This window comes from Crotalus tigris, unplaced genomic scaffold, assembly GCF_016545835.1.
Source record: "Crotalus tigris isolate CLP2741 ecotype Arizona unplaced genomic scaffold, ASM1654583v1 scf7180000017605.3043972, whole genome shotgun sequence".
Lineage (NCBI taxonomy): Eukaryota > Metazoa > Chordata > Lepidosauria > Squamata > Viperidae > Crotalus > Crotalus tigris.
The window spans coordinates 1,226,147-1,251,876 of NW_024096508.1; the positions used below are offsets into that span (position 1 = coordinate 1,226,147).

The 25,730-nt window shown below is 39.0% G+C and overlaps 1 protein-coding gene across 5 annotated transcripts in view; it reads right to left on the bottom strand.

Moving 5' to 3' along the window:
* Positions 1-25,730, bottom strand: part of FRMD6 (FERM domain containing 6) — a 104,551-nt gene that overhangs the window by 57,999 nt on the left and 20,822 nt on the right. Inside the window, exons 2-3 of one of the 5 annotated variants that reach the window (XM_039320965.1) lie at positions 22,850-23,002; positions 9,422-9,736 (exon numbers count right to left, since the gene is read on the bottom strand). The exons of 2 other annotated variants lie outside the window; for them this stretch is intronic. The gene's annotated coding sequence lies outside the window, so the exon portion shown is untranslated. The remainder of the gene's footprint in view (positions 1-9,421; positions 9,737-22,849; positions 23,003-25,730) is intronic. 2 more of the 5 variants (XM_039320984.1, XM_039320991.1) reach the window with 2 other exon arrangements.

Sequence of the window (25,730 nt, forward strand, 5' to 3'; positions counted from 1 at the left end):
GGACAGACAAGGAATTTGTCTTTGGTGCATAAGCTCTCAGTGTACATACAAACAACAAGGTGATAAGTCATAGATCATAAATTAGCACAGTGGTTTTCCCTCTGGGCAACTTTGAGATAGGCGGACTTCAAATCCCAGAATTCTCTAGCCCAGCGGTCCCCAAACTTTTGGGCGTCAGGGACCAGTTCAATGGAGAGAGTTTTTTCCATGGACCGGAAGGGGCATGGTTTCATGTGCTGCCTGCATCCCGCAAATGGGGGCTTCGCTTGTTTGCACGGCCCAGTTTCTGGCATGCCGCGGCCCGGTGCTGGTCCACGGACTGGGGGTTGGGGATCCCTACTCTAGCCAGTATGCTGCAAGGAAATTCTAGGAATTGAAGTCCAGACATCTTAAAGTTGTTGAGGCTGAAGATACAGGTTTAGCAAGTGTGAACACACCTGCAGTAAACTAGAGGCAGAATAAGCCAGCAATTCTACTATACATGGAGAGAGAAAGGAAAAAAGTGATATGTTTATAGGAAAACATAAAAATGTAAGGAGGAATAGGCTGTAACTCAGCAAGATTTGTTGAGTATATGTAACTTTTAGGCATTCTCTGCAGAATTACTCTTCTTTCCCTCTGGACAATCTGCTCTCCCCTCACCCCCTGTTACAACAACTTACAGTGTGTAAGAAGGAATTATTTTTTATATAGAAAGACTACTATAAAGGCCCAGGTTTGCTCATACGAGTCCCAGGCCATCTAGATAAATCCTAGCTATTTACCCGACTACATGGGAACTGTAATAACTGGAACTTGGAATCTGTATTAGTGAATCTGGGGCTAGCATTTGTACCCACTAGTAGTGAAACAAGAAATAGAAGGCAACAAGAAAAGAAGTAATGGGCATGCACTTTATTTAAAAGTAAGGGCCACTTAATTCAATGCCAGTAACTACCAGATCCTACAATGTTTGCATTTTGAATACATTCACTAATGAAGAAATGTGGCACATGAGGATGCAGGTGAATAACAATGCAAAGTGCTTCCTACAGATAAATCTCCAGCCATCATCATCATCTGAATTAAAAAGATATGGTCACACCATCCTTTATTATGGATGGATGGATGGATGGATGGATGAAGAGATAGATAAATAATGTTATGTATAGGAGCTCAGTAAAGAAAATGCAGACTGCAGTAAATAGTATTGATGAGTTTCAAAATTCAGGAAAACATTTGCCTGAAATGACTCTCCCTGGGCTTTATGCTATGCTAGGTCTGCTCAAGTAGAATGGAAGGTTTTCTGCAGGGGCAGTCAGCTGCCCTCTGTAATTTTGGCCTCTGTTATTTAAAGTTTTTGTATAATTGCATCCCAACAATAGTAAAGTGAAAATACAAAATCCAATGTATAGGGAGTGAGGAAAATAGTTTCTGCAATTGGGAGCGGGGGGGGGGGGAGTATTGCATAGTAAATTCCCACCATCAACAACTGTGGTGTAATTTTTCCTTTCCTCTCCCAGGGTACTGTGCAGCTTATTGTTTCTAAACATCTTGCCGTTTCTCATCTTGCAGACCTACTTCTTTACAAGACACCATTTGAAAAGGATGGGACAGTCCCCAGCTTACTTTTACTTGCAGTGATTTCTTTGGAGCAGTGCCTGGTTTTGTATTTTGCCTTTTATTAGAAACTAGAGTTAAAGAACTTGTACTCTCCAGATACTGCTATGGTAAACTCTCAGCACTGGACGGACACTCTCTGACTGAGGTTAGGAATTGTAGTTCAGCAAATACTTCATAAAAATAATCCCTTCTCATCTATATGGGTGGTGTGTAACTTCCTCAATCTTAGGTCTTCTACTAGAGGCCCAGGAGTTTGAGGGTTCTGGCTATGAGCTTAGCTGTTCCTAGCACTGAAGTCTTCTGGACAGAGAGCTCTGATGTCATTACTGGGATCTGTTGGAGCCACTCTCAAGGCTTAGGAGTCACAGCCCCCATTGCTTCAACCACACTGGGATCACTTTGGCCTTTACTTTCCACATCCTCTCCAGTTCCTCCTTCAGGCTCTGGTACTTCTCCAGTTTCTTATATTCCTTCTTCCTGATGTTGTTGTCACTTGACATTGCTACATCTATCGCCACCACTGTCTTCTGGTTTGTCTACTACACAATGTCTGGTTTATTGGCCAGTACTTGCCTGTCCGTCTGTATTTGGAAGTCCCACAGGATTTTAGCCCTCTTATTCTCCACAACTTTTTGTGGGATCCCTTCTCTAGACTTAGAAGATTCTAGTCCATATTCTGCACAAATGTTCCTGTACACAATGCCAGCTACTTGGTCATGTTGTTCAGTGTATGTTGTTCCTGCTTGCAATCGTGCACCCTGACATGATGTGTTGGACTGTCTCTGAGGCCTCTCTGTATAGCCTATACCTCACTGAACTCATACTACTGGGAAGGGTGATTAGAAGGAAGCTGTGGCTCTTAGCTTTGATCATAACTATCATCTTGGGTTTTTTCATTCTCCCCAACGTATGACCCTGAATATAAAGTAGATATATTGGGCTGGGTTCATTCATCATAGTAAATCAAAAGTTCAGTGTATTCTGGACACCCAAGCAATGCAGTTTGTAAAACATGGGGTTTGACTATTCTTATATGAACCAGATAAATATGGTTGATTCAGCCAGATACTCTAAAAAAAATTATAGTACGGAATGATGTGTGAACCTAATGACTGGATTTGGTAAGGGAAATTGATTCAAAGGAATAGGCAAGAGAAGGGTAGTGTTTTATACATTATTAAAAAGAAGTTGGCATAGTATTTACACATGGTAAGAGATATTAGATGAAAATTTGGAATCATCACTATAATGTCAACATTATTCTGTCTTTTCCTTGCTATTATTAAGGAGAACTAGGAGAAGATGACCATCTCTGGGCCATTCAGTCTTGTACTATCCAGGTGTTCGTTTTCAATTTGGCAAATTCAGAGCACCTTGTTCTTTCTTTCTGTGCTTGACCTTTTAACCAGACATTAAGCAGACTAGCTTTTAAAGAGATGAGGGAACTTTTAACAATTCCAATGGAGAAGTATTTGTAACGTAGTCAAGGCTTGGCTATCCTCAGAGGTGGAAACTCTATGACTAAGAGAAATAAAGGAGAGTCAGGAGAAGGTTTAGGGGACGAAGGAGAGGTGGTGGAAGTAAAGTTATGCAATGAAAGACAAGAAAACCATTGAGAAACAATACTAGGAAACCTATCAACATTTCAGTAGAAAATGGCAAAAACATGTTAGAGGTGGAATTCATCATCGTTTGAAGATGAAGTTAAATGGTAGAAACTATAGAAGAAATGGTTGTGCTAGTGACAAATATGATCAATAACTATGCGTACCTCTGGTACTGATATTCAAACACAATTTCATTTATATCCTATCTTGCCTTTCCATTCACATGGGCCTACATGGCAGCCAAAAGTTCCTACTTTCCTGTATACAGGTAGTCCTTGACTTAGGATCACAATAGAGCCCCAAATTTCCATTGCTTAGCAAGACAGTTGCTAAGTGAATTGCATTTTGTGACTTCTGTTGCCACAATCGTTAAGCAAATCACTGTAGTTATTAAGTGAATAATGTGGCCATTTAATGAATCTGGCTTCTCCCATTGACTTTGCCCGTTGGAAACTGACTGGTGATCACATGATCCTGGGACAAGCAGTTGTCCTAAATACATGCCAGTTGCCAAGTGCCTGAATTTTGATCACAAGACCATGGGGATGCTGCAATGGTCATAAATACAAAAACCGATCATCAGTTACTTTTTTCAGTGCTGTTGTAACTTTGAACGGTCACTAAATGACTCTGTTCAATTCCCCCCCAAAATATGAGCAGCTTAGAGAAATAATAAAGTAAAAGAAAAAACCCCAAACCCAACAATAAATCAATGTCCTAATAGAGAAAACAGTCCGAATAGCCATGATCACCTCCTATAGAAAGTGGGGTGACGATATTCATTACCAGTCCCCCATTACTTGGCAAAGAACATTAAATTGTTGCAGAAAACAAAGCAAATCTGTAACCTAAAATCCCAAGGACTCCAAGGATAAGTAATAAATGAAAAGGGACTAGATAGATGTTACTCATGTTTAGAAACTCAAGAGAACAAACAGTTTGGGCACATCACATGAAGAACAGCAAGGCCAGTTCCAGAAGTCCGAACTTTATAGTCCAAAAGCACTGTAGCTGTGGTTGAAATGTCTCATTTCGGAAGCATTCTTTTTAACAGTCCCCTCTATAAAAGAAAAGTTACCCTGAACTGAACTCTAAATGATGAGCTTAGCATCTAAAAATTTGAAAAATACCCTGATGATAACAGCAGTTCGGCTGTACTGGCTACATTGGGACAACAGGCGAAGCCCAGTTAGTCAACTAACTTTGATTCCTTCTTTTCTCCAAGGAAGGTGGCTGAGCATATTATAAGAACCCTGTCTGTGTGGTTAAAGTTTGTGTGAAACCAGACAGTTGGGTTAACTGAGCAAAGGCTCAGGGCTAAAATAAATTTTGAATTGTGATGTGAATGCAGGGTGCACCTACTATCCCAGGCAGCAGCATTCCTGTGAATTAAGGAATTAATCTCTCCTATGTGCAGAATGAGTAGGAGCTAAAATCTTAATAGCAAGGCCCACTGTGAGAGACGTTCTCCTCTCTCCCATAGGAATAGGAATAATATTCCTATTCATTCCATTCTATTTGTCATAGGTTCCCTGGTTGCAAATATGCAACTGAACTTCTAAATCTCATAGGTATGGAAAATTGCTTGTGTAGTCCTGGAAGTATCTTTGAGAGCAGCAAACAGAATCTCCTGTTATAGGCCAACAAAGAAGACTGGATGAAAAGCTTTCTTGGTCAATTTGCTACACATTCCATTCATACTCAGATCAGGCTGCAACTTCCTTCAGGCTAGAAGATACAGTTTTTTAAATTACTTACATGGGATGCTATGACTTCACTCAACTGGATTGGTCAATGTTCATTGTTCCAGTTCTGGGGGATAGTAGACAAGGATTTTAGAAGTAAAATGAATGCCTTAAGTCTCTGCGGTACCTAAGTCACACGTACTTTATATACACCCCAAACATCCCACAAAAACAATATTTTGCCTCTGAAGGGTCTCTGGGGGCTGTAAAATAATTGTCGAGTGTTATGGATTGTGCAGTTGTGATTCAGGAAAAAAAAGATGGATTATATTCAGTTTGCCATAAGAAAGAATGAATGGAAGAGATTCCCCAATTGTATGAAATAAGATGCATAGGATTTTTTAGGAATGGTGACACACCATAATGAAGGTGTCCTATATTGTTATATTGCTTTACAGTAGAGTGACTGTACCATATTCTGACTTTTCTAGAAAATTATAGTATCAATTCAGGAGAGCTGTCTTCCCCAAAAATGCTTTCCAGTTCTCTTGGACCTCAATTCTCCATTTCTCCAACCTACTCATGCTGATTAGGAAATATAGGAATTGAAGCCCAAGACTTACAAAACTGAAAGCCCTAAAAATGTTACCTTTACAATAGGCTGTACAGCTGGACAATATGTAATACCACATTGGGCATTAGGCTGTTTTATTATTCTTCTTCTATTGTGCTTTTATGTTTTACTGTATTACAGGTCACCTAGACTCATTTTGACAATTGATATCAGTTAGCCATTCTTATCAGTTGAGTTAGTAAATAGATTAACCAATGAATAAACACATCCAGAGGACACCAGATTAAGTATGACTTGGTTAAGATAAACCTTGTCTCACAAAAGCAAGGCCTAGTCTCTCTCTGTGGAGTGAGCTAAAGGTATTATTAGGCAGAAGACCCACTTTAGACTCTGTTCTGAACCACAGCAATCCAATTTTAGCAGCCACTACATCCAGCTTTGAAGTGATTGTTTTCCATTCACTCTAACATCATACAAGATTTAGACAGAGGAAATATCTTTGAAAAAAATGAAGCTCCCCCATAATTCTACCCCCATTCTGCAAAGGACATATGTAAAACATCCTTTCCTGTGAAGGTGATTTATTCTTAGAGACCTGGTGAAAGCTTTAGGATGAAGGGGAGGTTGGGGTTAATTGGTGCTGCAGTCACAAAGTGATTCATGGCTCCCCTTAGAAGTGGGAAAAGTAATGTTTCACTGAGAATTCCATGGGGAAAAGGGTCCTCTGATTATTCAGACAGCAATTTCTCCAACTCTCTGAAAAAGTGCAAGAGAGGGGACATACATGCATATGAACACAACCCATATTACAGATAGAATAAATTTTCACTGGAACGCCCAGCAAATAACTAAATAGTAATTTTTAAAAATGTGACTATGCCAGCAGTGCCCTTCTGCCCACCAAGCCCCAGCAGTGCACAATGTGCCAACTTCCTGCAACTCAGTTCTTCCAACTTGTGCAAGAACAAGTACCATTCTAGCTGGTGTATGTGTCAGGAATTGTAAACTGAACACTTTTGGAGATTCTAGATTGAAAAAAAATGGAGTATAGGTAGTCCTCATTTAGCAATCATAACTGGGATCAGCAATTTGGCCGTTAATTGAAGTAACTACCAAGTGAAGCCACAATTGTGCTTATGTTCTTACTTCAGCTTTCCTTTGCTTTACAGATCTGTGACTGTCATAAATGTAAGAACTGGTCACAGAATTACTTTTTCATCAGTGCTGTAATTGTGAACGGTGACTAAATGGGGCATGTGTACAAAAGCACGGCAATCCAATGTTTTTATGCAATTTTTTTTTTAATCGACAGAATCTATTTTGGGATAAATTGGTTGCCTACAAACACACTTTCGTTGGAGCAGCTGAAGGAAGCCTAGCATCTTACCTCAGCTGACAGAGAAACAAACCTAACCGATCAACATTAAGAAACAATTTTTATAATTTGTGCTGATGTCACCAGTAGTGATCAAGATGGATGAGGAACAAGAAACATGGTTTAGAAATGAACAGTTAGAGTTCTAGCCATTGAAGAGGTTTGTTTTTGTTGGAGGGTTTGTTCCCTATGGGATTCTCATCCACAGTCCTTCTATCTCTCAGCAAAACAGAATCCAAATGACAGCCAAGGGGGCTGTTTGGGCTATCATAAAACTGATGGAGTCTAGGTCAAGCCGAAATTTAGTGAAGCACTCAGCTCAGCTGCATTTGACTCATTAGCTACCCTCCATCTCCTGGGAGTATTAAATACAGCGCAGAGTCCAAGGGGATATTGCCTTGATACCATATTTGTTGTATATATTTCAGCACAGACATCGGAGGCAACTCAGGTCAAAGGTAATGGTCTTATTCAGAGTTTTTCTGTGCCTCCTGTTCCATTCTTTGAAGTCCCCGTGGTGAGTTGCTGAAGTCTGCAAGCCCAATTCTAGATGGAAGATTACCGAATGTATCCATCCACCACAGAGAAAAATACTGTGGTTTCATAAGAATGACTATAGCCAGTCCTTACAACCATTTGTTTAGCAACTGTTTGTAGTTACAATGGCAGTAAACGTGATTTACAACCAGTCCTCATACTTATGACCATTGCAACATCCCCAAGGTCATGTGATCATAATTCAGGCGCTTGGTCACCAGCATGTATGTACAATGGTTGCAGTGTTCTGTGGTCATGCAGTCACCATTTGTGACCTTCCCAAAGCAAAGACAATGGGGAAAGCCAGAACTACAACTACATGATTCACTTAACAACCATGGCAAAATTTATAAAAATAAGGTATGACTTACTTAACAACCTCCTTGCTTAGCAATGGAATTTCTGGTCCCTATTGAGGTCATACATTGAGGATAACTTGTATGCTATTATTCCTTCTAGAAACACTGGGAATTATAGTTTCAGGGGGAAAAAACTTACCATTTTACTATTTTCAACAAAGCAGAGTACCTGGGCTTTTTTTGGAAAAGCTATAAGAAAATATATTGGCACAAACTTATTTGTAGCATATATTTACTCTTAGTCCATACTGTTTAGTTGCTCAGAGTCGATACAGAAAGTGCTACTAATGTCAATTTCTAGTAGTTCCTATAGTGTCTGGGTATGACAGAAATACTTTATATATATTTTTTATTATAGCTTCTTATAAAACATACTTTCCCCACCAGCTTTTTACAACAGGGAAAACAACTTCTGTATCTACAATAGTCTCCCAGTTGGAGCACAAACCAAGTATAAATCATTAACCTATCCAGGGTCAATGAACACAGCAGGATGTTACAATCAATCTATGCCACCCAGAGTGATTGCATCAGTGAGGTGAACGGCATATAAATTTAATAAATAAATAAAATCTATCATGTCAACCCTGAACTGCCTCAGGAATAGGTAACCTGCTGTCTACCATTAGCTAATGAAAAACACAACAACAACCTGGACTGCTATATAATAAGTCATGGCATGATATATGCAGTCCATACAAAAGAAATACCATCTATAATGCCAAGCATTTATATGCTGACCATATATTTCCTCCCAGAAAATTAGATGATTTTCTACAATAGATATTAAATCCCCAGACACCAAAATCCCAGTGGCAACATGCACAGAGCTGACATAATTAGGATATTTGTTTGACTACCAATAGTGATAGGCTTGCCTTCTTTTGAAGGAAAGAATAAGAGCACCATTTGAGGCAGCAGCTCCTGGAAAGGTATTAAAACCATGTGCTATTACAAGATGTTTTCCCTTCATGTGGCTTTCAGATATGATGGAAGAACCCATCCCAACCCAACGTTGGAGTAAGATTCAACTTACTGTACTTCAGGTTTTAAATATGGAAAGAGAAAGAGGTGTTGTCCCCAGCAAAAAAAGGGATTAAACTAGCTTCAACAACCTAGTTGATATTAAAAACATGGTGTGATGTTGACCTGTAGTAGGGGTAGGTAACCAGAATGCAGATCTCAAGGGCCAACCTCAGCTACCACAGTGTTCAAAGATTCCACCACCAGAATTTGATGATTTAATGGGTGATTTTCAACAGTTTTCTTAGTAGAAAACAAGTAGCAAAATAAAAGAGGAGATGGATGTGCTAAGCTTATGCAAGACTAAACACACCAATTTTTATCCTTAAAATCCCTAACCTATCCCCAAAAGAGAAATATTGTTCCTTGTAGTTCCCAGACCAATTTACTTTTAAAGCTCAAAAGGCCCATAATTGCTTTTGACTTTCTGGAATAGATTAAGGGAAGTTAATACCATACAGTTTTTCAAACATATGTTCTACGGGCCAGACGTATATTTGACTTAATGAAAGCCTCTTGATAAAATACATCTTCTTGTATCCTCTGCTGATGAAATGATGTACAGAGGAAATAGAAATTGCCTCCAGCAGTGTGTTTCACTTGATGGGTTTAGCTAGATAGTGCACAAGTAAGGAAAGCTTATTAAAAAAATATTTTACCTGTATATGCAGAAGTCTAATGAAGTCTATGCAAAATCTCATAGCATTGGATCCTATTTCTTGTCATAAATGGGTCAGCCAAATGCCTCTATGTAGAAGTAGCTTTGAAAAACTCTGTCCTTTCAGTAGCTTTGAAAAACTCTGTTTTCTGGTGGTGTTATCAAGATATAGAAGCTCAGTGAATCTGAAAGTGAAGATGAGCTTTGGATGTGTCTTTCCCAAATGGAAATGGTCACTTGCAGGAAGTGTCTTTCACATCTGGCATTGCCCCTTGAATCTTCGTTTGGGTTTTTTTTTTTTTACATCACCAAGGAACTGTTTTGACAAAACATAACATTACCAAGTGAGAATATAAGGAGGGCTATCATTTAAATTTGAATATTATCAAGCTTTGGGGGGTTACTGGGCATATTTGAAATTCTGAAAGATTTTTTTGAGATCATACTATAGCTGTCATAGAATGTGACTGTCATTGTGAGTGTATACCAGTGACGACAGATCCATATCCCAAAACAGCAAATGATTGAGTTCATAAGCCATCTCATAAGCCAGGGCTTTTCAACCAGTGGTATGGCTTTTCAACCAGGTACATTGGCACCTGGCAGATGGTACGTGACCATCTTATAAAAGTGGTAGCGGAGCCCTGAAGAAGCACCAATCAGCTGGAATGTTGCAGCATCTCCAGGGTCTTGTGATTTACATTCAGATGCTTGGCAACTGATTCATATTTATGATGGTCACAGTGTCCCAGGGTCATGTGAAGTGACCAAAACCGGCTGCAACCACCCAGCAGATGGGGAAAATAAAAACCAAACACCCCCCACCCCACTCCCACTGCCAATCCTCAACAGAAATGCTCACAACAATGAAAACCTCAGACAGGAAGAAGAGTGCCGCAGGGTGGGCAGGCAGGTGTCTTGGTCAGCTGTGGCTTGGGGGGGGCACTTTTTCAGTGCCATTGTAACTTCGAACACTCACTAAGCAAACTGTTGTAAGTCGAGGACTACCTGTACTTTATCACTTTTTTCCTTTTTTTTTTAGTCATCAAGTTTTTAACACCTTGCTAGGCGACTGGTGGTACTTGGATGTTGCCATATCCTAAAAGTGGTACAATGGGTGAAAAGATTGAAAAGCCCTGTCATAAGCCATTGAAGCAAACGTATTTAAAGTACAATGAAATGGAAGAAATCGTGGGACTGTCATAAACCATTATGAAGGAACCAGCTTTGTGTTTTGTGGACATAAAAAGTAATGTTTGTGACTATAATTTTTCTAACCGCCCACCTCCAGTGGAAATTGTCTTCTTTATAAATCATGATAAAGGATCAACTAAACCAGGGGTGTCAAACTCAATTTCATTGAGGGCCACATCAGCATTGCAGTTGCCCTAGGGAGGAGGAGTGGGGGTGTGTGGCCAGGGTGTGTGCGGCCTACTAGGTGGGCATGGCCAGCTCTACATTGTTTGCGTCAAGGGTGCCTGTGCGGCCTGGGCAGGAGTGGGACAGATCTGAGGGTCTCTGGCGAAGGGGGTGGGACCGGGGCAAGCGCCAAGGCATGGTCCATTTCTTCATTCCTCACAAAGGGTGACACCTCCCCAGCATGCACCCAGGGGGCGGGACCGACACAGCAGGTGCTTGTTCCTCACTGTTTCTAGACGGTCTTGTGGAGCTAAGACTGAATGCGTTTCAGCATAGATGGCCACCACAAAATTGTACATTGGCTCACGGCCGGCCTGGGCCAGGGCCAAGGCAGCAGGGGCCGTTCCCTCACTGTTTCCAGGATGGCTTCGTGGGCCACATGAAACCACTTCGCGGGCCGCATCCGCCCCCCGGGCCTTGTGTTTGATATGTCTGAGCTAAACAATTCAAGCATATGCATTAAGATAAGTAGGCAGGAAATTAGACCTGTGTACCTCCTATGTATGTTTTCTCAGAAGTCAATTTATGGAAGAATTAAAATTTGGCTTTCTGGATCAGGTCAAGACCCATCTTCATCTAGAATTTTCTTTCACACAGTGGTGAACCTGGTGCTTCTGGAGGCTTACTAGCAGGAAGTGGAGACATAGGAATTCTGCTGTTCTCCTGAAACAGGTGTTGGGATGTATGTGATTCCCAACTCAGGGGTAACAGAGAGACTCAAAAACCAGTACTTTTTGACTGAGCTTCCTTCACAACTTTATCCAATCTCCCTTTAAATTCATCCAAGATAATGATCACTACCACATTTTGTAGTATTGAATTTGACAGGTTCATTATATACTATGTGAAAAAGTACTTTCTTTTTTCTGTTCTAAATCATTTCTGTTACTTTATTGTACTTCTCCTTGTCCTAATATTTTAAGAGAGGGAGAAAAAGCTGCCTCTGCCCCTTCTGTCCTTGTTGTGCCTGATTTTATACACCTCAACCACATCCTCAGTCACTTTTGGTTTTCTTTAAAAAGAAAGTCCTAAACTTCAAGGAATTCAGAAGCTCTCATTTAAGCATGCAAAAGAATGCTACTCTAAATGTAAATTAATGTATACTATAGCCAAACTTAGAACAAAAATGAGTAAAAAAATTGCAGGAACTCCATTTAACACAAAACTTTCTGTAAACCACACCTTTTTCTATAAGTCTCTCTCCTCTTTTTCCCATTGAACAATGCAATCCTTCATCATCTTGCATCAAAATGATTGTCTTTTTACATTATTCACAACTGATTTGACTTTGACTTATGCAAAAATCAGGTTTTACAAGGTTTTCTGGAATGGGATGGTTATGCAAGTTGAGAACTCCCTGTACTCAAAATCTATTAAGATTACTATTTCATTATTACTGTAATATTAAAATTAAAACAATGCATAGAAAGGTCAACAAAAAGCAGCAGCTCTCAAAATCATGAAGTAATCAAGGGCCTTTAGTGATGATGTTAGTGGGAGGAGTCCAATGTCTCTTTGCAATGAAACAGAACCTCTGCGGTGCATTTCTCAAAACTAAACTTGAAAGAAAGGCCTTATTTGGTTAAGAAGCAGGACATCATAGTGACAAACTTTAGAGCATGTGTGTATAACTTTCCACCCCAGGAAAGGGCTAAGTGAGGCCATCAGGATTTCAGGGTGGCCCCCAATGTCTGTTGATATTTTGTTTGTCCATCAAATTCTTATGTCATCCATCATGCTGCTTTCTTGCTTTATGGTGTTTGTGCATGTGTGTTTGCGCGTGGCCATGTGCGCAATAGGCAGAGTAGATGTACTTGTGAGATGTGAAAAGATTGGTAATTGACTGAAATGTGAGAAGATCTGGATCACAGTAAACCAATTAAAATTAATATTAACTTCTGATTAAGTTCTACTTTCACCTCCATACTTTTAAAAATCTATTGGTGGCCTCACCCCCTTTTGCAGGGGGCCTCATAAATAGTGTTCAAGGAATTTTCTGTACTTCTTTTTGAGAGTCAGAGATGAAGAGACTACTTCAAGCAGAGAGTGATAGCTTGTAAAAGAGAATCAGTTTTCCATGTTAAATGATCTGTTTCTCCTCTTTCTGTATGGTACCCTTCCTTCTCTACCGAGTTTTCCTTTTGGCTAGTGAGATTTGTGTTGTAGTCATTAGTTAAATCATGTCAAGATGTGTTTTATAGCTAGTCATCACCAGTTATTAAAAGCTATAAGGGTATATTTCAGAAAGCACTCTCATTGCTCAGTAATGAAGTCATGTTTTTAGCTATGCACTATGAAAAAGACTAGAGGAAAGAAAGATCCTTTGATAACCAACATTTTATTTATCACCACACCTGGGAATCTAAATTGTCACTTACACACTTTGCTCCAGAGCCAAAATGGCTTTACATAGTAAATAGGTTTACATTGGATCTATGAGTATGGTGAAAGAGGCACAATCAAAATGTATATTTTAAATCAGTGTTTCTCAACCTTGGCCTCTTGAAGATGGATGGATTTCAATTCCCAGAATTCCCAAGCCAGCAACAGGGAATTCTGGGAGTTGTTCACCCATCTTCAAGGGACCAAGATTAAGAAACAGCATTTTAAATGATTCTAATTAAAATCTGGTTGCCTTCCTTCATTTGGAACTTCTTTTGCTAGCCAAGAAAAGAATAAAGAACACTTTTAAGACCATAGTCCCCAAAATAATTCTTTGACATCAGCATAAGCCCACAGCCTTGAAAATAGTCAACTATAAGAGGTGGCATCAGGGCTCCATTAGTATTTTTCCACACCAGTAGAGAGAGAGAATTCTTCAAGAGGTAGGACAGATTTCCATATTATAAATGTGCTACCCTGTTTTGACATTCAATTTACTGCCACCCTTTGGCAACTATTCTTCTGAGTCATGGGTTCAAACACAACACTGTGATTCATACCCAGACACAGAACCCATGCAGAAAACATTTGCTTTATTGCAAGAGTGAAATTTGTGCTGATTGGGCAGGTGGACAGCTATTAATGAAACTTTCTACTTACTTGTTTTGTTTCAATTTTTTTTCAGCTTGTAGAGGTTTATACAGTCAGGCTTACTTTTTATGCTGACTTGTGTTTCTAAGAAGCCATTATGCTTGCAAAGTCTTCTTATGAAAAAGGCCTTGCAATGAAATAACAGGAAGCGTAGGACCACATTTGGAATGTGTACCATTCTTGTCACTCTGTCTCAAAATATCTGTCTGGTAAGAGTAGATTTGAGAAAGAGAGAAAAGGAAGGAGGGAAGTCTGCATGAGTGACTTATAGCATTATCTAGTCACCCATTTGTGGTTGTACCAATACAACTGTAATGAGGACAGATTTGTAACACGTCAGCTTTGGATAATGCTGTGCAGATGCTATAAGTCAAGGAAATTTTCTGTGAATTAACTGACTTTCTTAATTTGGTGTCCTTCAATTACATTAGATGACAATTCTCAGAGTAATAAAAAAAAGTCAAGAATGTGACCGCAATGTTAAGGTCAAAGTTTGCATAGCATGGTCACCATCTTCACCTTTTTAATAAAAAGGTGGATGGCCCTGACATCTTGTATAATTTTTACTCACTGGGGATTTTGTACTTTTGATCCAGCATTTCTGGAGAGTATCAAATTAAGTATTGGAAGACTGCTATTACATCACTTTTAATTCTTCTCTTCATTAGACTAGTTTGTGTAAACTGTACACTATCCAGAATCAAAGTGAGATGGGCAGCTATGTAAATTCAGAAATAAAAGTTGGAATTATTCTCCTGTTGGGCTTTTCATGGGCGTCTGTTGGCCACAGAATATTGTAGAACAGCATATTGGACTGGTTAGCTTTCTGGTGTGAGAAAAGGGCTCTTTAATGAGGACTAAGACACACAGAGAAAATATCTTTGCAGTTGATGACTCTCCTGATATGGTGATGGCTGCAAAATAGTGACAACGAATTGCACACTATTGGTCAAATCTAGCTCCTGGTGCCTTTCATTAAAGCTCTTTTTTCTTCTGGTCAATATAATGCATCTGTCTGTGGGTTGTTCATAATGTTGATTTCCAACTTGAAGGCAGCCAGCTGTCTGCCATACCCCTTATCTCTCCGTGATTTCTAGAAAGTGGCTTTGGATGAAATGGCCCCAGGATAAACCTAAATTGTTTTATAGCCCATTGGCAATGGACTACAATTCAAGATTGTGTGGCAGAGTTCAATATTGGTACCAACTGATTGACACTGACCTGGCATCTTTTCCAATGCTGTTTTGAAAGTACTTTTCTGCTGAGTTTATTGGCTTCTTGATTGTTGGGTTGCTGTTAATGGTTATTATAACTCTTTATTGCTTATTATTAAAATTATATTGATTGTTTTGTTATTACTAAAGCTTTAATCATGTTATTGTTTTGATGACTGTTATTATAAAACACAGTAAACTGTAAGAGTTAGCCATATAGAAGTGTCATCAATATTCTTAATAATAACTGCACAAGAAACATACTAACATTTAGCAATGTTTTAATTCAACCTCCCAATTATATCTCTATCAGCCAGCAACCAATCAATTACATCAGAAAATAAGGTTTCAAAACTGCCCTCCTGAACAGACTGAATTTTATTTGTGAGTAATAAATTAAATTATTTATCATTCTATCTTACAAGAATAAAGCAAAAGGAAGCTTACTTTAAAAACTGTACCCATCATTCCATCATTACAGCCTTGCAAACTGTAACTACAGTACAGTTGTCATTAACTTCAGTTAGCTTAATGCAGTGTTCTCAAACTTGGCAACTTTAAGTTGTGTCAATTTCATGCTGACTGGGGAATTCTGGGAGTTCAAATCTACCCATCTTAAAATTGCCTTGTTTGAAAACCACTGGCCTAATGGTTACTATAGGATGACACATCTGGAGTGTGTTTGAATTGAATCTGCAGCATTTCAATCCAGTAAAAAAAAAGTTAACTTTTCATTCTGACACAGTAATAACAAGATTACTGTTCATAGGCTCTATGCATTATCTGCTCCAATTTATGGTCCTGATCACCACCTCCCCCCCCCCATTCATTATGCTAAAATTCAGGGTCAAATTGCAAAAATCCAACAACCAGATTTTTCATTTTTTAAAAAAACTCTAAAATAAATGTGCTTAGTCTCTTGCTAGACTTCGTGCTCCTGTTTTCACTTTAACCTTTCCAAACTATCCATTGAAACTGTTGATTAGAACCACTCTGAGAACACTACCGGCTCGTCACCCCATCCATGTAATCCTTAGAGGCTGGAAAAGACAATAAAATAAAACTGTCCATGCCTAATTTTTATTTTTATTTCCATCTTTCACCAGGTTCTTCATAATAAACGCCAAAAGCCAACTGCCCTCTTTCCCATTCTGTTTCCTGATTGCTACCTTTGAGTTCTTTCATCCAGAGGTAAGTAACTGCACCACATTCCAGAAGCAGGTAATTTTTTAAAAAAGTGTTTGGAAAGCAGCGATACTGCAAGAACAATGACTCACTTTATATATGTGAACCAGTTTGTCAGCTGGTCATTCACGTGGTATGCAGTCAGGAAATGAAAGCAGGGAAGCCCCTAACCTTGCTAACTCTCCAAGGGAACTACTTGCCCTGCCTGGCTGGGCAGCTCATATCTGTGATGTGCTAAGACACATTTTTACACGATTGTATTCTGTAAGAAAAGACTACAGTAATTCTGTCCAATTCAGTTGCATTTGAATAATAAATCTGAATACAGGCAGTCCTTGACTTACAACGGTTTGTTTAGTGGCTGTTCAAAGATACAATGACACTGAAAAAAATGACTTATGATCATTTTTTAAACTTACTGCCTCTGCTTAGGACCACAACATCCCCATGGTCTTATGATCAAAATTTAGATGCTTGGCAACTAACTCATATTTGTGATGGTTGCAGTGTCCCAGTCATGTGACTTTGAAAAGAAAGTTAGTTGGGAAGCTAGATTCACTTAACAACCATGTTACTAACTTAACAACTGCAGTGGTTTACTTAACAATTGAAAGGTTGTAAAATGGGGCAAAACTCACTTCACAAAAGTCTCAATTAGCAACAGAAATTTTGAGCTCGATTGTGGTCATAAGTTGAGGACTATCTATAATTCCCATCTCATCCCTGACCCATCTCATCTCACCTCATCTCAAATCCCCCATTAAGTGAATCACAAGATTGTTAAGCAAATCCAGCTTCTCCCATCGACTTTGCTTCTTGGAAGGTAGCCAGGATGGCCACAAATTGTGACCACAGAATGCTGCACCTGTTGTAAATGTGAGCCTGTGCTAACTGCCCAAATTATGATTAAGTGGTTATGGGAGTGGTGTGATGGCCATAACTTTGAGGACAAGTCGTAAGTCGATGCTTTCAGGGCTGTTGTAACCTATTGTAATAAATAAATAAAATAAATAATAATAACATCTGGTAACCTATTAAGGAGCAGGAACCCTGATTTCTTTTTCATGTTGTCTACTTTCCTACTCTCCAGAAAGGGTCCTTTTCTAAAATTATTGAATTGTTCTTTTTCTTTTATTTCTTTCCTCAAAGAACTTTGGGGAAATTTTTGCAGTCTGCAGACTTTCTAGAATTTGTCATAATGCTGAAACCATGCAGTAACTTCCAGGAATAATGAGGCTGCAACATCTCATATATTTATCTCCTGGCAGTGAGATGGAGGATCCCAGCTCCAGCAAAGCAGAGCCTAATTTTGTTTACATTGGTGGAAAGAATAGGAGTGGAGTACCAGCAGAGCTAGAGAAATCCATTCTGAACACAGTGGGGCCCTGAAGGCATATTACAAACTTGGCACAATCAAAATTAATGGAGAATGAAACATTTCCACTGACTTCCATGAACTACAGAAGTAAATGCTGTATATAGCTGATGGGGTGGGATATTCTTGGTCATATAGGACCGAGGATTAAAAGTGTTCATGATATGTTTTGTAACCCTGAAAGATTGTTCTTTCTAATAACCCCCAACAGACCTGGTTCATACTAAACAAGAACACCATTTGCTTTACTGTGCAGGAATCTTAAACTCAGAGGTACATTTCACATTTTTAAGAATGTGTCATGAATTTGGAAAGAAATTGGCAGCAATTTAATTATTCACAAGATGGCTGCCACAGTGGATGGGGGCAATCGCATAAGGCCCATTCACCAGGGGCATGGCTCCTCTATACCAGTTGACAACAACGAGCTGTTGTTTTCACCGTCTGCTTAGGGACTTGCACAGGGCATGGTGAAAAATGGGTTTGATGCAGCAGAAACTCTCTTAATGCATTCCATACTCAAAACTCAGCGGTGAATGTTTAATTTTCATATACAGAAACAGTATACAGAAGAAGCCTGTGGGGCAGTATATGAAGATACCTGTATTCTACCCACAAGGAAACTTTACAAAGCATTGAAATTAGAGTTTGTTCATCCTTCCCCCATTATGGTGCCTTTCAGATAGAAGTCATAGTCTGGGACATCTAGAAGGCATCAAACAGGGGAAAGTTGTGTGAGTGGAAAAACATCTAGTCTCCAACCTCGGTAACTTTTTAAGACTCGTGGACTTCAACTCCCAGAATTCCCCAGCCAATATAGCTGGCTGAGGAATTCTAGGAGTTGGTTCACAAATCTCAAAGTTGATAAAGTTGGAGATCCCTGATCTAGTGGATATGGGGTTAGGATTAATATTAGGGTTAGGGTTAACTTAACAAAAGAAAGGAGAGATCAGTGGCTCAAAATGAAAGTGGCAGAGCTCTGTCAAATTTTGAAGGAATGTTAGATGCACAAATGGTAACTGAGCTCTGGAGAGCCACATGGTAAAATAAACAGGATTGAAAGGTCAACAAATTTTATTTGGGCAAAAAAGAGCTGCAGGTTTTCACATTTATCAGGTTGGGTTCAGGACTGGTCCAAAACATTTTGCTTTAGAAGAGAAGCAACAAATGGTTCCTCATCCCCACAAATCAAAGTGCATAGTGCCAAAAGGGCTATGTTAATTTGGCTCATTGGGCAGAAAATCCCACATTCATGTTTTCTCATCCAGGGCAGAAAAATGTTATAATAGCAAGTTAAATAACTGAATAATTTGTTGTTCTTTCCCAGTGCCCAGGCTTTGCTATCTCCTTTGACTGAATGATAGAGCTGTTCCTATTTACTGTACGTTTGGGAGGAATGGAAAATGCAGCCTGGGTTGGTCATTCAGTGTGATTATGAAGTAGTTAGCCAAGAGTGAGGGGGATTTGCAACCACATTTGCCTCTCTCCTCAGCTGTAGCAGGGTGGGAATAGCTAAAACATTGCTAAAACATTGTTTTAACAATGAAATACAATAGCATGCTAATGAAAAACAGGGAGAATAATAACATCTTAAATCACAGAGGCCAAGAGCACAAATAGTATGAAAAAAAAATCTCTCCACTGTGAAAATAATTAACATAGTTGTGTATGTTGTAAAAATTCATCAAAGGGCTACACATGAAGATTTGAAAAGCAAGAAGGCAACTGCACAACAGAGAAGCAATCCAACCAACTTCTGTAGTTGGGAAGGTTTGTTTTCTATTCTTTGAATGTGCCTCTAATGAAAGCTCACTCTTTTGAAGCTTCCTTTGTTAACATTCACTTAAAGGACATTAGCTAAATTGAAACTTGTTAAATTAGTTTAGTGTGCAGCTGTTCTTATGGACTATTGATGCTGACTGTCAGTCCTCACCAATCCGTGCTAAGTGCATTAAAATTCCATAGCCCAGAATTCACAGCCAACACATCTGGAAGATGATAGGCTATGATATGGGATGTATATACAGCATTTGCAAAATATTGACTATAATCCCAATGTACAATCTTATATCTATTGTTTTGCATCTGTCTATGAAGTTGTCTCAGTAAGCACCCTCAATTTTATTACCACAGCAAAATGTTTGGCTTTTGATTGAATGCTCTGACTCTTATAAACTAGAATGGAACCATTCTATTTTAATTATCTATCTGCTGCAAAGATTGCATTTATGTTCATTGTACTGTTAAGTGGAAGCTTCTCTCTCTGAACCCTCAGGGAATCTATTTAATTTGCCAATGATATTTTACAGATCAAAGGTGAGGCATGTGCTTTGGAATGTCAGAATGGAAATATTCTTAGAAGATCTATTGCTTTATTTTGCATTAATATTGCACTGCTGTCTGATTGATCTTGGGCAGTATTGACATCTTGCTATAAAGAACACTTGCAATTCAATAGAAAAACTGAGATTTTGGATAAGAAGAATGGGATAAGCAACAAACACACTACATAAAAAGGAATTTATATAACTTTGTTGATATGTTAGAATCCAAGGGAAATAACCAAGACTTATCTCATCCTAATAATCAGAATGCTTTCCAAAATACTGTACTACCTTTATAACATTCAGTTGAAAGGCAGAGTACTGAGCCACATTATCATCAACATATAAAAATATTTGTTTTATTTATATATTATCAACTACTTTGATATAATGGTTAGGGTATCAGGCTAAAAATTGGGAGACTATGAGTTCTACTCCTACCTTTAGACACAAAGCCAGCTGGGTGACCTTTGTTCAATCATACTCTCTCACTTTAAGAAGGAGAGAATGGCAAACCACTTCTGTAATCTTGCCAAGAAAACTGCAAACTTGCCCATGCAGTTGCCAGGAGTCAACAATGATTCAAAGGCATTAGGAGTGCAGTTTGGTGTAGTGGTTAAGGCATCAGGCTGGAAACCAGGAGATCATGAGTTCTAGTCCCACTTTAGGCACAAAGCCAGCTGGGTGACCTTGGGCCTGTCACACACTCTCAGCTCTGGAATAGTAAACCATTTTCCAAAAAAACTTGCCAAGAAAACTATGTGGACTGATCCAGGCAGTCATCAGGAGTAAACCATGACTTTCAGGCAGAAAAATATCTACACAATTTCAACCAGCTGTGGGGTTCAGCTGTGGTGGGGTTTGTTATTAACCTGGCAAATATGGCATCTTAGCTTTCTAAGCAAAAAATAGATGTAGGGTTAATGCTTTATTTTATGGCAGCTGAAGATCATTATGATAAGGGCTAATCATGCCATGCCATCAGGTCTACATTTTTACTCTTTTACTCCCCCCCTTTTTTTATTCCTTTTGAGTTGTTAAAATAAAATTAAAGTAGATACTGGAGACTCAACATGCTTTCTTTATCGTATTTTGGAAACCAAATGCTGTCAAAGGAGTAGAGCAAAATCTCAGATGCCACAAAGTGTCAAACACACCATCCACTCCTATTGTATAGACTGGAACACATTCACAGGTGCAACTTCCTTATCATCTACAAAAGGATTAACAGAGGGTTCCTTATACTTCCCAAGGGTTACATTTAATCTTTTTGCCACTTCAGCTTGTTGATGTCATCAGAAAAATCTATTTTAATTGCCTGGGAAAGCTTCTTTCTAGAAGCCAGAATAGAAAGTTGTGATAAAAGTTTTATTGTAAAAAAATTCCTTGGGTTTTATAAATGTGTTCTGTAAATGAGTAATTCATACAAGAAAGTTCCTGCCTTAGCACACAAAACACCTGTAAACTGATACAATAGAAAAACAGCATTTGCTCCAGATGTTTCATTTATTGATCCTGACATGGTTTTTGAGTTTTTAATCTATCACATGGGTGTCAAACTTGCCACGTCACATGATGTGTTGTGACATATCATGACTTTTTTTGTGGCACGGCCTCCGCATGATACAACCAGCCCACCAGCTGGCAGTTTGACACCCCTGATCTATCATAAGGCTTGCTCTGGAGAACATCATTAATACTCAAGGTTTCTCACTAACCTTATGAAAAGAGTAATCTGAATAATAAAATGTAATGAGAAATAAACATTTCTATGGATGTTTAATCTATTTCCTCAAACTGACCTTGAGTTTCATTTTGCCAAAATTCAAGAGTTTCAAAGTTTGTGAAACTTTCCTTCCGAGGTAGCTCACATGAAGCAAAGCCATTTGCAGTGATGAATTATTTTCTATCACTGCTGCAATGCCAAGGCTAGAGCCTTGTAGATAGGGAGCATCTGAGCCATATCTCATTTAGCCATAAACCTAGTAAATGTGCTGCTGATACAGACTCAGAATGCTCAGAGCTCCTACCAATTCATCAGTCTATCCCAGCCTCAAGTTACAAACTCTTGCAGAATGTTCCTCCCGGCAAAGGATTTGATAAGTGGGTTATATGACCCTTTGACTCAACTATGTAAAGAAATGTATCTCTGGAAAGTAATGAAACTCTCTTTAAAAGCAGCATGGTTCATTTTTTGGGACCTCATGTGTTATGTAACAACCCCATAGGCCTTAGTGTACTGTATGAATGCAGCCTTTCTGTATGCCTTGAAATACATATGCCTAAAAATGTAAAATCACTTTCAAAAGTGCTTGGACCTCCCTGCAAGATTTCTTCCATCAGATTTCCTTATGTACTTAAGCATTTTCCTCTATCATATCCTTCAGTATGCTTCACTGAAGATGATGATGATGATGATGATGATGAGGAGGAGGAGGAGGAGGAGGATGAGGAGGAGGAGGAGGAAAAGAATTGTAATGACAAGGCCCACTGCAACCCTCTTGATGTACAGGTAGTCCTTCAAAGTGGCAATGAAAACAGTGACTTATAATTGGTCCTCACATGTATAATCAACCTACTATTCCCAAAGTCAGGTGATCAAAATTTGGGTGCTTGGAACTGGTGTATATTTACGAGGGTTGCAGTATCCCTAGGTAATGTGATCACCATTTATGACCTTCCCAGCTGGTTTCCAACAAGCAAAGTCAATGAGGGTAACTGGACTTGTTTAATAACTGCACAATCTACTTAACAACTGTGGTGATTTGCTTAATGTCCAAAGCAAAAAAGGTGGTAAAACAGGGCAGGACTCAGTGAACAATCAATTTGCTTAGCAATGGAAATTCTGATCCCAAATATGATTGTAAGTTGAGGACTACCTGTATCTGAATTGGTTCAGGGCCCCAAATCTTTCATCTCTCAGGTTTGTGCAAAAGAGCTGATTCGTTGAAGATCAGTTCATATTAGCCCATCTGAAGATTAATGCCAGATGAAGGAAAGCCTCCCGCAACTCAAGGAGAAATGGATGCATTCTGCAATAGTAAAACATCCATTGTAAATAAAAGGTCCTTTGAAGCTTTGATTTTAAGTGAAGATTTGAACCCCCAGATGAGTCTCTTCCCACTCCTGCCTTTCAAGGGACCCCCTAGGACTCCAGCTGAAAAAGGCAAAGTTTTACCTAAGTCCCCTCTAGATTGGAACAATGGGAAAATATGTGGCTAAAAGATTTGAAATTTATATTATTTTATAAATAATATAGTAAAATGCTTGGTAAAAAAGAAGAAGGGACATTTTACCATGCTTGGTAAAAGCATTTTATCATGCTTTTCTATTCTGCTGCCTCTAGGTATTGCAATGTTCACTATCCAGACATTGTCTTTGTCTTTCTTATCAACAATTGTTAAATCTGGAGTGTTGTGTGGCAGGTGCTTGTCTGTTTGAATTCTAAAATCCCAGAACACTTTAGCTTCTTCATTATTATTATGCACTCTGGGTTGCACAAGCATAAACTATGTCTAACATAAATTAAATAGTGGGAAAAGTTGCATACTCCTGGTTTGCTACATGAGGCCTTTTTATTGACTAGAGTAATCTCCATAGTCCCAAAATTCTGGAAGATCTGACTGGAAAATGTGGTCTTAGATAGCAAAGGGCTCTTATGTAGCACAGCAAGTGTGTGCAACATTTCTCCCATGGGTACTAGTAAGATCTTCCTTGGCTGAGAAAAATACTTGAGAAGTGATCTGGAGTTAAGTCCAACAGCTTCCCTGGAGTTCTTCCCATATCCTGACCAAGCAGTTTTGCAAACAGCTCCATTCAAGACAGAATGATAGGTTCAGAGGCAGCCATGGCCCATCACGAACATTTTGGCAGGCAGGCCACAAACTGAGCCAAACAGCTGGAAAGAAAACAACAAAGGAAGAGTTTTGTCCCCGTGTTCTCCTAAAACACAGCAACAGAAAAAAAACAAGAGCTGACTTTTTCAGAACTAAACTTTCTGGCCAACAAGACAGTATCAGGGGTAGGGAGGGGGCTGAATAAAAAAACTGTAATTTCTTCCATTCCCATCTGCCTCAAAGCCACAAAATGGAACTTTGGAGGACAAAATAACATTCCATCAGTGATAGTCAGAGGGCAGCTGCTGGATGAGGGTGAGGTATTATAGTCAGCAATCCCAATTCAGCCCATTATTTTTGCCATGCACTACTTGAACTCTATCAAACAAATTTTTTTCACACTCCTAGAATTATGGTTTTTTTTAAAAAAATATTTTCACTCTGGTATACTATCTCATTGAACTTTACTTTCTTCTTTGTCTTTACAGCTGCGGAGCAGAGTTCCCTCTTGGATTTTCTATACCTGTAGTCCTTGACTTACTAACAATTCATTTAGTGACTGTTCAAAATTACATATTGCATCTAGTTTTCGTTGCCACAATATAAAAAAGATGTTGAGACTCTAGAAAGAGTACAGAGAAGAGCAACAAAGGGGGGGGGGGAACTGAGGGATAAAACATACGAAGAACAGTTGCAGGAATTGGGGATGTCTAGTTTAATGAAAAGAAGGACTAATTGTGACATGATAGCAGTGTTCCAATATCTCAGGGGTTGCCACAAAGAAGAGGGAGTCAACCTATTCTCCAAAGCCCCTGAAGGCAGGACAAGAAGCAATGGATGGAAACTAATCAGGGAGAGAAGCAACCTAGAACTAAGGAGAAACTTCCTGACAGAACAATTAACCAGTGAAATGTCTTGCCTCTGAAATCTATGGGTGCTCCAACACTGGAGGTTTTTAAGAAGAGATTGGACAACCATTTGTCTGAGCAGGGGATTGGACTAGAAGACTAGAAGACCTCCAAGGTCCCTTCCAACTCTGTTCTTCTGTTATTGCCTAAATACCACTATATGTTCATGCAGTTAATTCAGAACAAAGTTTATGATCAATCAGCTTGCATAAGCAACACTTTATAAGCATCAGGGAAAGAGATTTTGTCAGATAGCTAAGCCAGAAAGAAAGAAAGTATAGATTTAGTTATTAAAATTTATTCCTTTCCTCCTGCAAACTGGTAAATTTACATAGGCAAATTTGGAACAAATTGTGACAGCTGGCTGGACTCAGGCCCTTTCTGTGATGATCTCTACCTTCCAAGACTTTTATAAAGAGGCCAGAATCTTGGAATGAAGTGAAAAACTGAGACAATTCAGGTTACAATGGAATATTTTCCCTTTGTTGCCAGAGACTCTTATCTCCCAAGGCACAAGCTTGAAAACATAATCAGTAAAGGAACTACAAGACTTGATGTTGCTATGCTTTAAATAATGGGGTTATTGAAATTTGTATTTCTTGGCTTGAAAATATGCATTTCAGCAGCTTACTATGCTCACCTCAAAGAAGTACAAGCAAGTTTTATTACGGTCCAACAGTTTTTCTTTGGGTCAGATTTTAAGTAAAATTAATAGCCAAGTCAGAAAAAAGTTTGCTTATCTCACCCATTAGCCCTCTTCTTCATGCCCCCTCAACTTGTTCCAATAGCAAGAATAGAATTTGGGGGGGGGATCTCTGATTTAGTAGAGGAGTCTGCACCCAACCACTGCCAGGAATGTGAGGAACTTCAGTTTACTAGGATTGTAACTCTTAAGTTGTATTGGGAAATGCATGTTTCCTGAAGCCACTGGCATAACTCTATAGCAGTGTTTCTCAATCTTAACAACTTTAAGGTGCGTGGATTTTAAGGCATGTGGACTCCATAGCAATATGCCA